We start from the raw sequence: 13,604 nt of genomic DNA, 5'->3' as shown, positions 1-13,604 counted from the left end.
GACTGAATACCCCGGGTGCCACACAAAAGTTCTTGAGAGAGCATAGTTAGTTTTTTTTTTTTTTTTAATACTGAAAAAAAATCTTAAGTCAAAGAGGGAATATGATCTATCTGATCCTCCTGAAACTGTAAGGCTCTGTCAACAACTATTTGGAGATAAATTCTTAGGCAATTAGATCATGATAGTTCGCTTTCAAACAGCAGAGAGAGATGAATATAACCTTTAGAAGAAGGAGAGGAGAGAAAAGATGTGAAGCATTGGAATTTGGCTCTCCAGCTCATGTTGGGCTATTGCAACACTCCCAGAATTCAAAGGCTTACAAAAAGAAAAGTTGGCTTGGAAGGGTCTAAGTCAAGCATTGGACACGCTCTCTGAATTGCTTATCCCTGATACAAATCCTCAAATATTCTTCTCATCACAGTGCCAGCCGCACACATTTCCTCTCAAGGGTTCTTCTATTCACTAGTTTCAGACTGAGAGAGATTCAAAGATGTCGGAGCCAAGAATTCAAGTTGGGACCTCAGGTTCCATGTAGACTTCAATTCCCAACCTCTTTCAGAGTTCTTAATCAACCTTCAGCCTTGCCCTAAATGGATGTTTAACCCCAAGTGTGTTTCCTGTTTGCTTATTTGTTTGTTTTACTCTTGCTACTCTGTTTTGTCGTATAATTAGCATCCTGACCCATGCAGCTTTTCCTGATCTGGTGGTTTAGTACATGTCCACTTCACATATCTCCCTTCAAAAGGTTACAGTGGCTGGCTCATGTCCAATACTGATGTGGACTGAAGTGAGGTACACGGCTTTGGAAACAGTCTATCTTAGCCCACTCTTTGTGGCTATCCTTTTTTGTTTGTTTTGTTTTGTTTTTCGAGACAGGGTTTCTCTGTGTAACAGCTCTGGATGTCCTGGAACTCTCTGTAGACCAGGCTGGCCTCGAACTCACAGAGATCTGCCTGCCTCTGCCTCCAGAGTGCTGGGATTAAAGGTGTGCGCCACCACTGCCTGGCTCTGTTGTTGTCTCAGGGTTTGTTTGTTTGTTTGTTTGTTTATTGCTGTGAAGAGACATCATGACCACAGCAACTCTTATCAAGAAAATATTTCATTAAGGTGGCTCACTTACAGTTTTAGAGGATCGGTCCATTATCATCATGACAGGAAGTATGGTGGCGGCAGGCAGACATGGCACTGGAGGAGTAGCTGAGAGTCCCACATCTTGCAGGCAACAGGAAATCAACTGAGACACTGGGCAGTATCCTGAGCATAGGAAACCTCAAAGCTCACTCCCACAGTGACACACTTCCTCCAACAAAGCCACACCCACTCCAACAAAGCCATACCTCCTAATTGTACCATGCCCTGTGAGATTATATGGGTCAGGGCTTTGTTTTGTTTGAGGTTTTTTTTTTTGGGGGGGGTGTCTTTTTTTTGGGGGGGGGAGTTTCAAGACAGGGTTTCTCCATGCAGTTTTGGCGCCTGTCCTGGATTTTGCTCTGTAGACCAGGCTGGCCTCGAACTCACAGAGATCCTCCTAGCTCTGCCTCCTGAGTGCTGGGACTAAAGGCGTGCGCCACCACCGCCCAGCTTATGTGGGTCAATTATATTCAAACTACCACATTCTACTCCTTGGCCCCAGAAGCTTGTAATAATATCAAAATGCAAAATGCATACTTCCAACATATAATGTCACAGGATATGCATTACCATTGCAAAACACAGGGGAGGAAGAGTAGTGAGGAAATACTGGACCAAAGCAACACAGAAAACCAGGCCAATTACATTCAAACCACCACAGTTGCCATAGCAGAATACGTGAGCCTGGGTGATCTGTAAAGAACAGAGACTTGTTCTGGCTCATTGTTCTGGAGACCGAGGAATCCCAGAGCGCAGCATTACATCAGCACCTGCTTGGGGGGGTGGGGGGTGCTGATAAAATAAAAGTACAAAGGGTAGCCAGTTAGTACACTCGGGTTCTAAGAACTCACTCCTACAATAACTGACGTACACTCAGCAGCATGACAACACCCTCATTGCCTCAAAAATGAGCCCACCCCGCGGGGAGGAGCATCATACCCTGTCACTCGTGAAGGCCAAGCCCAGACACCTACTGAAGGTCTCACCACCTCTCAGCTCTGGGGCACAGGGCGGGGATCAAGTTGCAACATGAGCAGGAAGACATCTTGTAGGAGGAGTTTTTTTGTGGTTATTTTGGTTTGGTCTCACTGTCACCCCGGCTGGTCTGGAACGCAAAGGTCTTTCTGCCTCAGCCTCCCCGAGGCTGGCTCCCGGCTAGGCCTTTAGATGACCAAACTCCTCCCTGACCTTGTGACTGTGACCTTATGATGACGGAACCAGAATCCCACATTTATGTCGCTCCCAGACTCCCACCCCAAATTTGTGAGAGATGAGTAAATCCCATTGCTTCAGTTCACTAGGTTGGGGATAATTCGTGTTGCAATAATGAATAACTCATTTTCTCTGTTGAGTCCTGGGTCAGGGAGCGTCTTTCCATGTTGGTGGACATGGGACAGTGTGGTTTCCCTTCAGGAGTTTATCTCTTCCCACCTGTTGTTGTAAAGACGATGCCTAGAAATTTAAGGAATGCCTTCCAGTGAGTCTGTGTGAGGAAAATGAAGGGGCCCTGAACTAAATGCCCACAGTCTTGGGTCCCAGGACCCAATGTACTGCCTGTGGCTTTGGTGATCATGGATAAAACAACTTCACTCCTTTGGACCTCAGCCTCTTCATATGGAAAAAAGAAAGTTGGTTTGACATCCGGTCCTCCTAGCACGTATCCCATGGTACACCAGTCCTGGAGGAGTTATGGACAGTATGCAAAGAAGGCAAGGGCTTTGAGGTCGAATGCATTTGCTAGCCATAAGCAGACTCTTGATGTAGAATCATGCCTCCGAGGGATTCAGAGCCATAATGCTTCTCAAACTTGCTTGATCACTGAAAGCTTTTTGTTTTTCAGCAAAGTGTCACATAGTTCTAAATCTTTTTGGGGGAGCATACTTTGGAAAATGCTAATCTGATGGTTTCTAGGGTACCTCTCAGCTCTAACAGCCCCTTACTCAGGAGGCTCCCTCAGTGGGGCAATTCTGTTCTCTCAGCTTGAATCAGGATCTCAGCATTCACTAGGTTCTGACTGTTCCTGCTTCCCTTCTCCAAACCTCAGTTCTGAATCATACAGTCCACAGTACATCCACCTCTGGGTGGGAAGAAGGAGAGGAAGGCCAAAAGAAAGAGACCCATGTGGTAACAATTCACATTGTTGCTCCTGCCCAATTACTGTTGGCTAATAACCCACAAGAAATAATGTTGTCAGATGTTATCAGTTCTATTGATCTCAGATCAAAAGTCTGAGTAAAGGAAAACATGGCTGGATAGAGTTGTTAGGCAATCCACCTTCCTGTACTGTAGACGTTAGAAAGCTAAAAACTACATTTCCCACATAACATTTGCAGCTAGGGGACAGAGTGAAAATCGTGCTCCGCCCATCTCTGCCTTGCTTACATGAGAGTTGGAAGGGGGAAGTGAGACAGAGACATATAAGTTCGGGGCTATTTATGTTGGCACCAAGCTCATGAAGACAACATGCTAAAAGGCCATGTCTTAGTTAGGGTCTTATTGCTGTGAAGAGACACCATGGCCATGGCAACTCTTATAAAGAAAAACATTTAATTGGGGCTGGCTTTCACTTCAGAGGTTTAGTCCATTATCATCATGGTGGGAAACATGGTGGTGTGCATATGCAGACATGGTGCTGGAGAAGGAGCTGAGAGTTCTGCATCTGGAACTGTAGGCAGCAGGAAGAGAGACAGCCACTGGGCCTGGCTTGAGCTTCTGAAACCTCAAAGCCCGCCCCCACAGTGACATACTTCCTCCAACAAGGCCACACCTCCTCCAAGAAGACCACACCTCCTCCAACAAGGCCACACCTACTCCAACAAGACCACACCTCCTTCAACAAGGCCACACCTACTCCAACAAGGCCACACCTACTCCAACAAGGCCACACCTACTCCAACAAGGCCACACCTACTCCAAGACCATACCTACTCCAACAAGACCACACCTCCTCCAACAAGGCCACACTTCCAATAATGTCACTCCCTCTGAGACTATGGGGGGGCCATTTTCTTTTTTCTTTTTCTTTTTTTTTTTTGATTTTTCGAGACAGGGTTTCTCCGTGTAGCTTTGCGCCTTTTCCTGGGACTCACTTGGTAGTCCAGGCTGGCCTCGAACTCACAGAGATCCACCTGGCTCTGCCTCCTGAGTGCTGGGATTAAAGGTGTGCATCACCACTGCCCGGTCTTTTTTGTTTGTTTGTTTTTGTTTTTTGTTTTTTTAAAGACTTTTTTTTTTTGAGCTGAGGATCGAACCCAGGGCCTTGTGCTTGCTAGGCAAGCACTCTACCACTGAGCTAAAACCCCAACGGGGGGGGGGGGGGGCATTTTCATTCAAACCACCACAGGCAGTTTCAACCAGTTTACAGCCCTGTTTCTTCCCTGACTACCTGGGCGGTTTCTGCCCTACACTTAACCCTAGTTGATAAGTAAACCTTATAGTGACTGCAGGAAATTCCCATCAGTCTCAGCGTTGGACTAAATCAGGTCTGTCTTGTGCTTCAGGAGGGACAGTTTGACAACAGTCTGTCCCAGTCTTCAGAAGGAAACCAGGCTCTTTTCTCTCGCCATCAAGAAACCAGTAAGGCCGGGCGGTGGTGGCCCACGCTTTTAATCCCAGCACTCGGGAGGCAGAGGCAGGCGGATCTCTGTGAGTTCGAGGCCAGCCTGGACTACCAAGTGAGTCCCAGGAAAGGCGCAAAGCTACACAGAGAAACCCTGTCTTGAAAAACCAAAAAAAAAAAAAAAAAAAAAAAAAAAGAAACCAGTAAGGCCTCCACAACGGGCACTGACCACACCTTGATGGCCAGCATCAAAAGTCCCTCCAGATGCTAAGGACTTTCTTACCTTTTTTTTTTCTTTCTCCTGGTTTTTTTGTTTGTTTGTTTGTTTTATTTTTTGAGACAGGGTTTCCGTCTCAGTAACTGTCTTGGTTGTCCTGGAACTCTTTTTATAGACCAGGCTGGCCTCGAACTCACTGAGATCTGCCTGCCTCTGCCTCTCATCTGTTCTCTTTGGACCGGATCTCACTACAAAGCAGGCCCTGAACATTCCATCCTTCTACCTCAACTTCCCGAGTGCTGGGGTCATAGGCCTGAGCCACCACACCTGGCTCTTTCCTTTCCTTTGGCAAAGACCTCTTGAGGTTCCCATGGAAGCTGGCATCATCACCCCTCTACAATCACCCTCCAAAGCCAAAGAGAAAATTTTTTTTAAATCTTTTTTCCTCTGAACCTGCTAGAAATTTTATTACTGTTGTTGTAGAGGCTCAGTGTGTAGCCCAAACCGGCCTCAAACTCTCAGCCATCCTCCCATGGGCTCGGATTACCCATGTGCATCCCCAGACCTGTCTCAGAAACAAACTCCTTCTTGGAAGAAAAGAGCACACTAAGTGCTTGAGCATACTTAATTTCCTGGTGTTTTTGTTGTTGTTATTATTATTGCAGATGACAGTATTTGCGTCATTTTTATGGAGCCTGTGAAGGCACAAATTCTGTCTCCCCTGCTTTCCTTCCGTTTTAGGAGTCCCTAAAATCAAGAGGAAATCTGTAGATTATTATCACCAATGCTTATGCAAAGGAAGCACTTAATGAGACTTGCTGAGGGCACTGACAGATAAAACAGATACAGGTTGCCGGAATGAAGGAGAGTTAGTCTGTGCCCCTCCTAGAGCATCTACAGCCCAGATAACTCCTCCTTTCCTAAGATGTTGTCTGGATTACAGAGTGTCCAGACTCAGCTTCCTGAGCCCAGAAAACCACAGTTTGAAAGCCCTCTTATTTTATAGATTAAGAGAACTGGGGGGCCAGAAATGTGTGATTTCTTTTTTCCCTAGTCATACAACTTCTGTGTGGTAAATCCACACACTCCTATACCCTGTTAGGTCAAAGTTCTTCTCACTCTTGTTGTCTTTCCTCTTTTGGACTTAAAATTCCTGTCCGTAAGTTCCTCTGATCTACTTCTGAACATCTTGGAAAACAGGTGACTCTTTGTTGGAGCCCATTTTCAGGTTTCCTGGTGGCTTTACCCAGCAGGTCCGCATAGAGGATGATTGGACCACGGGCCTGAGTGCAGGTGTGAGACATTTCTTTATTCACTGGTCTTTCTTTACCGTTGCACTTGATTGCAGTGGGGGAATAGTTTCAACCACGTGGAAGAAAAACCACGTTTGGGGTTGGGGATTTAGCTCAGTGGTAGAGCGCTTGCCTAGCAAGTGCAAGGCCCTGGGTTCGATCCTCAGCTCAAAAAAAAAAAAAAAAAGAAAAAAGAAAAAAGAAAGAAAAGAAGGGCTGGAGAGATGGCTCAGAGATTAAGAGCACTGACTGCTCTTCCAGGGGTCCTGAGTTCAATTCCCAGCAACCACATGACAGCTCACAACCATCTGTAATGGGATCTGGTGCCCTCTTCGATTAAAAGAAAAAAAGATAAGAAAAAAAAAAGAAAGAAAAGAAATGAAAAAGAAAAACCATGTTCTATGGGATGACAAAGCAATAAGTTATAAAGAACCAGGTGCCCAGATAACTCCATCGGAGCAACGCCACCCTGGACTCCTATGTGCAAGAGAAATAAAGGAGTATGTATGTCTGGAAGGCCACCTTGTCACATGCTCGCCTTCTTCCGCAGGGACACGCTTGCGCAGTCTGCCTGCCTCGCTTTCCTCACTCACTCCCAGGGCTCTGGACCCAGCACTGGGGCTGCTGCATAGGGACCTCACAATCCAGGTGGCAAAGAGATTCACAAGCACCTTCTGGTCTCGGGCAAAGCAGAGCTGTGATCGAGGCCCAAGCAACCCAACTCAGGGCTGCTAAAGGCGTCACTAGGTCTAGCCTAGGATACTCGGAAGGGCTTTCACCGAGGGATTCCCGTTTGCACAGACCTTTGAGATCAGTAGAAGTGAGGAAACGGAGAAGTGGGGGGAAAAACCAGGCTGCTGGGGACTGGTATGAACAGAGACAAGCGCAGGGAAGGCAGAGAGCACGTGGCCCTGTATGCATGGACTCAGAACCCGGTCCAAAGACGGTGCTGGGGCTGAAAGGCAGGCCAGGGCCAGACCAAGGAAAGCCTGTGTGCCAGGCCAGAGCTGAAATGCTCCCTTTTAGACACCAAGGAGTTTGAGAAGGGATGCCATGCAACCCAATGTGTGTGTGTGCATGTGTGTGTGTGTGTGTGTGTGTGTGTGTGTGTGTGTGTGCCAGCCTTCGTGAGGGGACAGTGGAGAAGAGGTAGAGGACTCCAGCCACCCCTCATTCAGACGGCAGCCCATGATGTCGGAGACTCAGCAGGTACAGGAAGTGCAGGCCCCTCAGGGCCACAGCCTGCTAGTGGGGATGAAACCAGAGCAGCCTGTTTGTAGAGTGTCCACAAAACTGGCCACAATTACCCTGTTCTGTTTTTACTTTCAGTTAAGAAATTGCCAATGTGGGGTGTGTGGGGGGGGTGCTGTTTATCTGCTATATTGTAATTAAGATAAAACAACCACTAAGGCCCTGGAGCCCGCATGCGCCCGCGTCCCCCACCCCCACCCCCCCCCACCCCCCCCCACCCCCCCCACCCCCGGCAGCACCACAGGACCACGGTTCCCGGGGCTCCCTCATTTCCAGTCACATTCCCGCCAGTTTAAGGAAAAGCAGCCAAGTGCGCGGCTGGGGTTTTTGCTATAGAGAAATGCTTGGGCTTCCTAGCAGCCAGCTGGGGTGGTGATAAAGCGTCCTAAGGAAAAGCCTGAGAGCAGATTTCTTAGGAGCCAGGAGACAAAGGGAGCGGCTGGGGAACCTGATGGAGAGCGCGTGGAGCCCTCCTCCGCCCTCCCACCCCCACTCACGGGGAGGGTCCTCCTCCAGGACTGATCCAGCCCCCTTCCCCCTTTCAACCACTGGACCGCTCAATTCTAGGAGGGAAAATTAACATTCATTATGCAATTTATCTCTCTCCTTTTAATCCAGAGTGTCTGTCTCCAAAGTCCCTACTCAATAATTAATGTTTGTTCTCATTTTCCATTCTCCAGAGCATCCATTCTTGAACTGGAGGGCCGACAATTAACACTAATTATGGCTTTTCCTCCCTCACGGTTGGCTCTCTGGATTCCAGGTTGCTTTCTCAGCCTGGGTTCTTCTGGGCGGGCCTGTGACTGCTTGTGTGTGCACGAAGCAGACACCCGCGGGCACAGGCGCGCGTGCGCGAGTGAGTGAGCACACACACACACACACACACACACACACACACGCAAGCCGTGCCGATCCACGCTGCCCCTTCTTTGGCAAACTCCAGTATACTTAGTGTCAGCACCAGATTAACGGAGCAAGATGAATTTTAAAAGGGGAAGTACTTGTGTTTGGGTGGGTAATTCACCTGGAAGATACGTCTCTTCCAGCTTAAATTTTCTAAGCTGCTCTGTGATTTTATTTCCTTCCTTATTACTCCCACCTTTTCTCTCCCTCCCTCCTCCCCTCCCCCTCCCCCCACCACTGTCCCTTGCGGTCTTTCTTGGGTCTCTCAGCCTTATCTCTTTTCAGCCATAAAAACAGCACTGTTTAAACCCATTTTCAGTCTGGCTAACAAGGACAGCTACAATAACTCTCACCCTGGGTGACTCTATCAGATTGAAAAATAAATAAAAGTAATAAAAAAGGTCTGTCTTAAGCGGGGCGGTGGTGGCACACACCTTTAATCCCAGCACTCGGGAGGCAGAGGCAGGCGGATCTCTGTGAGTTCAAGGCCAGCCTGGACTACCAAGTGAGTTCCAGGAAAGGCGCAAAGCTACACAGAGAAACCCTGTCTCGAAAACCAACCAACCAAACAAACAAACAAACAAACAAAAAGGTCTGTCTTTGGGACCAGAGCCTCTCTTGCCTGCCCTGGTCCCGACTCATTTGGAAACTGGGGCCTGAGTGGCATCTCGCACCTGCAGCTCCCATGTCAGCTGAGCGGTGCTCCTGCTGATCAAAGATTCTCTGCTCACAGTTTCAGCACCGTGGGCCCTGCCGGGCTTCACCTCTAAAAACCTTGGATAAAATCGGCCTTCTCCTCAATGGCTTTGGAATGCTAGACCAGCCTCCTCTCCACAGGCACCCACAGCGTTTCAAAGCCATGCCACTCATGGCCAGGCTTAAATCCAGGCATCCATTGACTTTATATTTTCTCCCCGTCTTAGGGCAAAGAAACTGAACCTTTTTTTCAAACTCGTAGTTAAAATTCTTGATTGTTTTTCAGTCTGTGAAAAACAGGATCTGTCCATCCTAGTCTCCCTCATAAAGAGGAAGGGCCCAATACCCCTGAAAAGTCAGCTTTCTTTTTAAAAGTCACCCCGGCTTCTCAGTATCATTCAGCATATGAGCATGTTATGACATACCTAGACTTCCAGAAATACAAAACCCACCCCCACCCCCCAAATACAGCAGTCAATAGGAAATGAGATGTACTTAGGATGTCTGAGATATGTGGAGTCCTCATGAGTTAGTTATTCCTGGAAAGCCCACTGGCTGGCATTGAGCAGAAATCTTAGAGAAGTTGGCTTTTCCCAAATTGATTGCACTCAGCTTGGCCCAGGAGGGGTCGTCCCCGGGGACGACCTCTGAGTGGTCCAGGATATACGCTGCACCACTCCCATCCCGAGAAGGAGGCGGGTGGCCCCCACAGTGGAGCACAGTTCAGCCCGCACCACGGTGGACTAGGAAGCTGTCTCAAACAATCTCTGTGGCCTGCGTCTTCAGTGCAGGTCTGAGGGCGATCCCTCCTTCTTCCCAGACTCCTTTCATGTTTCATTCCCCCACAGAGGGATGCAAGCCTTCATCCCTCCGCCTCCACCCACAGGCATGGCTGCCCCTGTTTCAGACCCGGGGGAGAGGGGTGATTACACAGAGACTCTCCCCCTAAAAACAGTCTTTGATGGAGAGGAGAACCGTGTGTGGTCTTCCTCGTTGCTCGGTTGGGAGGCACCAATGAGGAACTTGTTGCCCTAACGCTGGGACTACAACGCGGGGTGTGCGTGCGAGGGACTGCTTTTCCCAGGGGTTGCAAAAGCAGGAGAAAAGACACAATCACGTCCCCGTGACGTGACGTGACGTGACGTGACGACAAGATGTGTAAGCAGGAAGCCCAGTGGGAGGCTGGCCCCACCTTCGCCCCTTCGCCAGGGGCGTCCTCCGGGGGGAGTTTCTGTGTCCGCTTACATTTATGTACAACTGAGCAGTTCGGCAGCCCTTAAAGAGGAGCCCTGCCTGGAAGATGACGGAGATGACGGAGAGGATGATGGAGATGATAAGGGTGCTGGTGATGATCACGGTCGTAGCCATGGTTACCATGACTGTTACAGTTTCCTGATGTGCTGGCTCCGCCCTTCCGTTCTTTCACTCAGTTTCATGCAGTTCCTCTTCCGGTTCTCGGAGGAGGAGAGCTTGGCTTGGTCCCCTGATTTGCCACTGAGCATAAGAAAAAGTTCTGCCAGGCAGTGGTGGCGCACACCTTTAACCCCAACACTTGGGAGGCAGAGGCAGGCGGATCTCTGTGAGTTCGAGGCCAGCCTGGTCTGCAGAGCGAGTTCCAGGAAAGGCGCAAAGCTACACAGAGAAACCCTGTCTCGAAAAGTCAAAATAAATAAATAAATAAATAAATAAATAAATAAATAAATAAATATAAATAAATAAATAAAAATTAAAAAGTTAGCTTTTCTTTTATCACAGTAACGAAAAGTTATCACTTTCATTAGCCAGTAATCCACAGTATCACTTTCCATTTCATTTGGGAATCTGTGTGACTGAACCATGAGAGATTGCTTCAGGATGCTTCCCCTCCCCGGCTTCCTTCACACTGCCCTGTGGCCTGAGGACATCACACGGTTAAGCCCCACAATTCTTCACTTGGAAATTAATGTAAGCACCAACACTGGAGCATGTTAACAGAGAGAGTAAGTCAGGTTATTTTACAAGGCACAAGGAAATTGCTCATTCATTAATTCAGCCAACACCAGATGACCATCTGCTAGCAACAAATCCCATGCCAGGCACAATAATACAGTGCCTGAGAGGCAGAGCCAGGCCTTAAAGAGGACCACAGTTGTAGAATGAGATCTGAATATAGATTATGAAGGATGGAGGTTGTTGGCTTTGGAAGGACAGAAAAACACCCATAGCAGAGTTCCTATGTCTGTGTGTAGGAACTAGTCAAATGGGAGGGGGAAAGACCTCAGGAGAGTTAGGGAACTTAGCAGAATGGGAGAAATATGAGCAACTTGTAATGCCTGGATGGTAGTATGAGCAACTTGTAATGCCTGGATAGCAGGGCACATGGAGGGGAAGGCAGGGTGGGAAATAGGCCATCCAGGGCAGCCAAAGACAGTATCCCAGCATGTGCTTACGAGTCTTATGACAACTCTTCACTGGAGGGTCTCTAAAGTCATTGATATTTATTGCCACACAATTGAAATTTAAATTCCGTAGTGCAGCAGCTTGGTTCCCATTTGAGGCTTGGTAAACTGCCATGAACCTCTGGACTTCTCCATAAAAACAAATATTATGAACTTTCGAAAGAAGTGTATATTCCCCAAACCAAAAGCTAGACCCTAGAGACTGAGCTAGGTCTAAGAAATGTACGTAAATAAAAGGACTGATATCCCAAATTGGAAGAAAAATACTGCTCTCACATTCCGCGAGGCATGTCCATATTTAAATTCTGACTGACTCATATTTTCTAGACAGGCTCCTTAGCTGGACCTCCCAGGGGTATGTCTTTAGCCTGGAGGCCTTCTCAGGTCCCTAGCAATTGTTTAATATCTCTATCTCACCCTCCTTCTCAGCCAGAAAGATTTAAAAGGAAAATGTGTAGCGTAAACAAACCTTAAATCTTATCCTAAGAATCTGATAATGGCATCACCAACAGGCCTTCCCGGTCTTGGTCTCTTGCATTCAACAAACAGACTTGAAATTTATTATAACACTCCATAGGTCACAAGCATCTTGAGTCACATCACATAAAATATTTTTAGATATTTTTAAGGAAAGGTCATCAGCACGGCAGTCTCCTTCCTTTTATAGTTAAGTTTACCCTGGGAAGCATTTCTTTTTTAATAATCTGGAATTTGCATTTGCATTTTCCATTTATGACCAAAACCCACAAAACCTTGAAGGTACCAGGACGGACACTGGGGCCTTGTCTTCCTGCTTTCTGCTGGGGCCAGCGAGGCTCTTCTGAACAAAGCTGTGAGGAGGCCACAGCCCTTGAGGGCTGTGTGGCAGCAGATGTATCTCCTGCCTGACGGTGATGCTGAAGGGTAGGAAGGAAATTCTACTCCAGCACCCCGGCGATCAAAGGGTACGCTCTTGAGAAATGGTGTGTGGAAAAAGGCCCCGAACAGATTTCAAGAGGCTCCTGCCAGCACCTCCAACAGCTCCTGCCGTGGTAACCGCAGAACATTTGGCCATTTCAGAGCCTGCAGGGCCAATGTTTACCAAGCCCTGACATGCACAGAAGGAGCCAGGTGGCCCACCTGTCCTGATAAGGCAGTTCCTTGGAGTTAGGTTTCTCTTCTGCTACCAGATGGGTCCCAGCAGAGTTTCCCCCCACTCTGAAACAGCGGGGGTAGATATAATTGTATTTCATTTTTATTTAAAACTGCAATTTGGGAATTAAACATTGTTAACGCAGATGTAAATAGAAGGAAATTTAAAGGAGCAGAACTCCAGGCTAGAATCAGTGGCGCTCTCCACCTTCCAAGGTTTGAGTGTTTGGTGAAGAATGCCATGATTTAAGGCAGGCAGAAGGGGCTGAGGCTAAAACCCCTCTAGGCGGGGTCACCCCGGAATAGCCTGGTTATCTAGTGGGAACGCTATCTCCTCTCTAAAAGCCCGCGCGGCTCGATTAATGGGAGCATTTGAGAATCTGATCAGTCTGGCTGGTGGGCAGCCAGGGAATGTGTTTTCTGTTTATCTCAATAGTGGCAGACATGTTCGTCCTAGACAGGCCGTGAGCGGCTTCCAGCAGCCGGGAAGCAGGGCTGAAGCAGTGTGAGGTCTTTGGTGGTGCACACCAGCTCCTCAGACAGGAAAGAGGCCCCACCCTAGGTTGACAGCCAGTGGCCTGGGTTGCACAAGAGGCGGATCTCCCCGGGTTGCTCCAGAAGGAAGTTTTACCACCCCCATTGGCTTTATCTCACAGGAATGCAGCTGGGGTCTGAGCTCCTCCTCGACAGTACAGACCTCAGTAAATTACCAAGGTCTTGACCCAAGAGATGAGAAGTCCTAAGTGATTTTTCAGTCTCCTATCTAAAGATGTGTTTACATTTCTTGAACTCTGGCTGACTGACTCATTCCCCTGCTGTTGCAAGAACTCCCCTTATGCGTTAGGATTTATACATTTCTTCTCTGAAAGGCCCAGGGTTTTTTTTTTTTCCCAAGTCACTGAGACGTGAACCTCATCGCAACACAAGGCAGCTGGGTGGCTCTGTCCTGGGGGTGGATCCCGGCCAGGCAGCTGGGATGTGGCAAG

General features: G+C 48.1%; 1 protein-coding gene across 1 annotated transcript in view; it reads left to right on the top strand.

The window, feature by feature from the left end:
• Kiaa2012 (KIAA2012 ortholog) overlaps positions 1-13,604 on the top strand; it is a 117,893-nt gene that overhangs the window by 45,370 nt on the left and 58,919 nt on the right. The window lies entirely within an intron of this gene.

This window comes from Peromyscus maniculatus, chromosome 13 (genome assembly GCF_049852395.1).
Source record: "Peromyscus maniculatus bairdii isolate BWxNUB_F1_BW_parent chromosome 13, HU_Pman_BW_mat_3.1, whole genome shotgun sequence".
NCBI classification, from domain to species: domain Eukaryota; kingdom Metazoa; phylum Chordata; class Mammalia; order Rodentia; family Cricetidae; genus Peromyscus; species Peromyscus maniculatus.
This window is presented reverse-complemented; position numbering and strand designations above follow the sequence as displayed.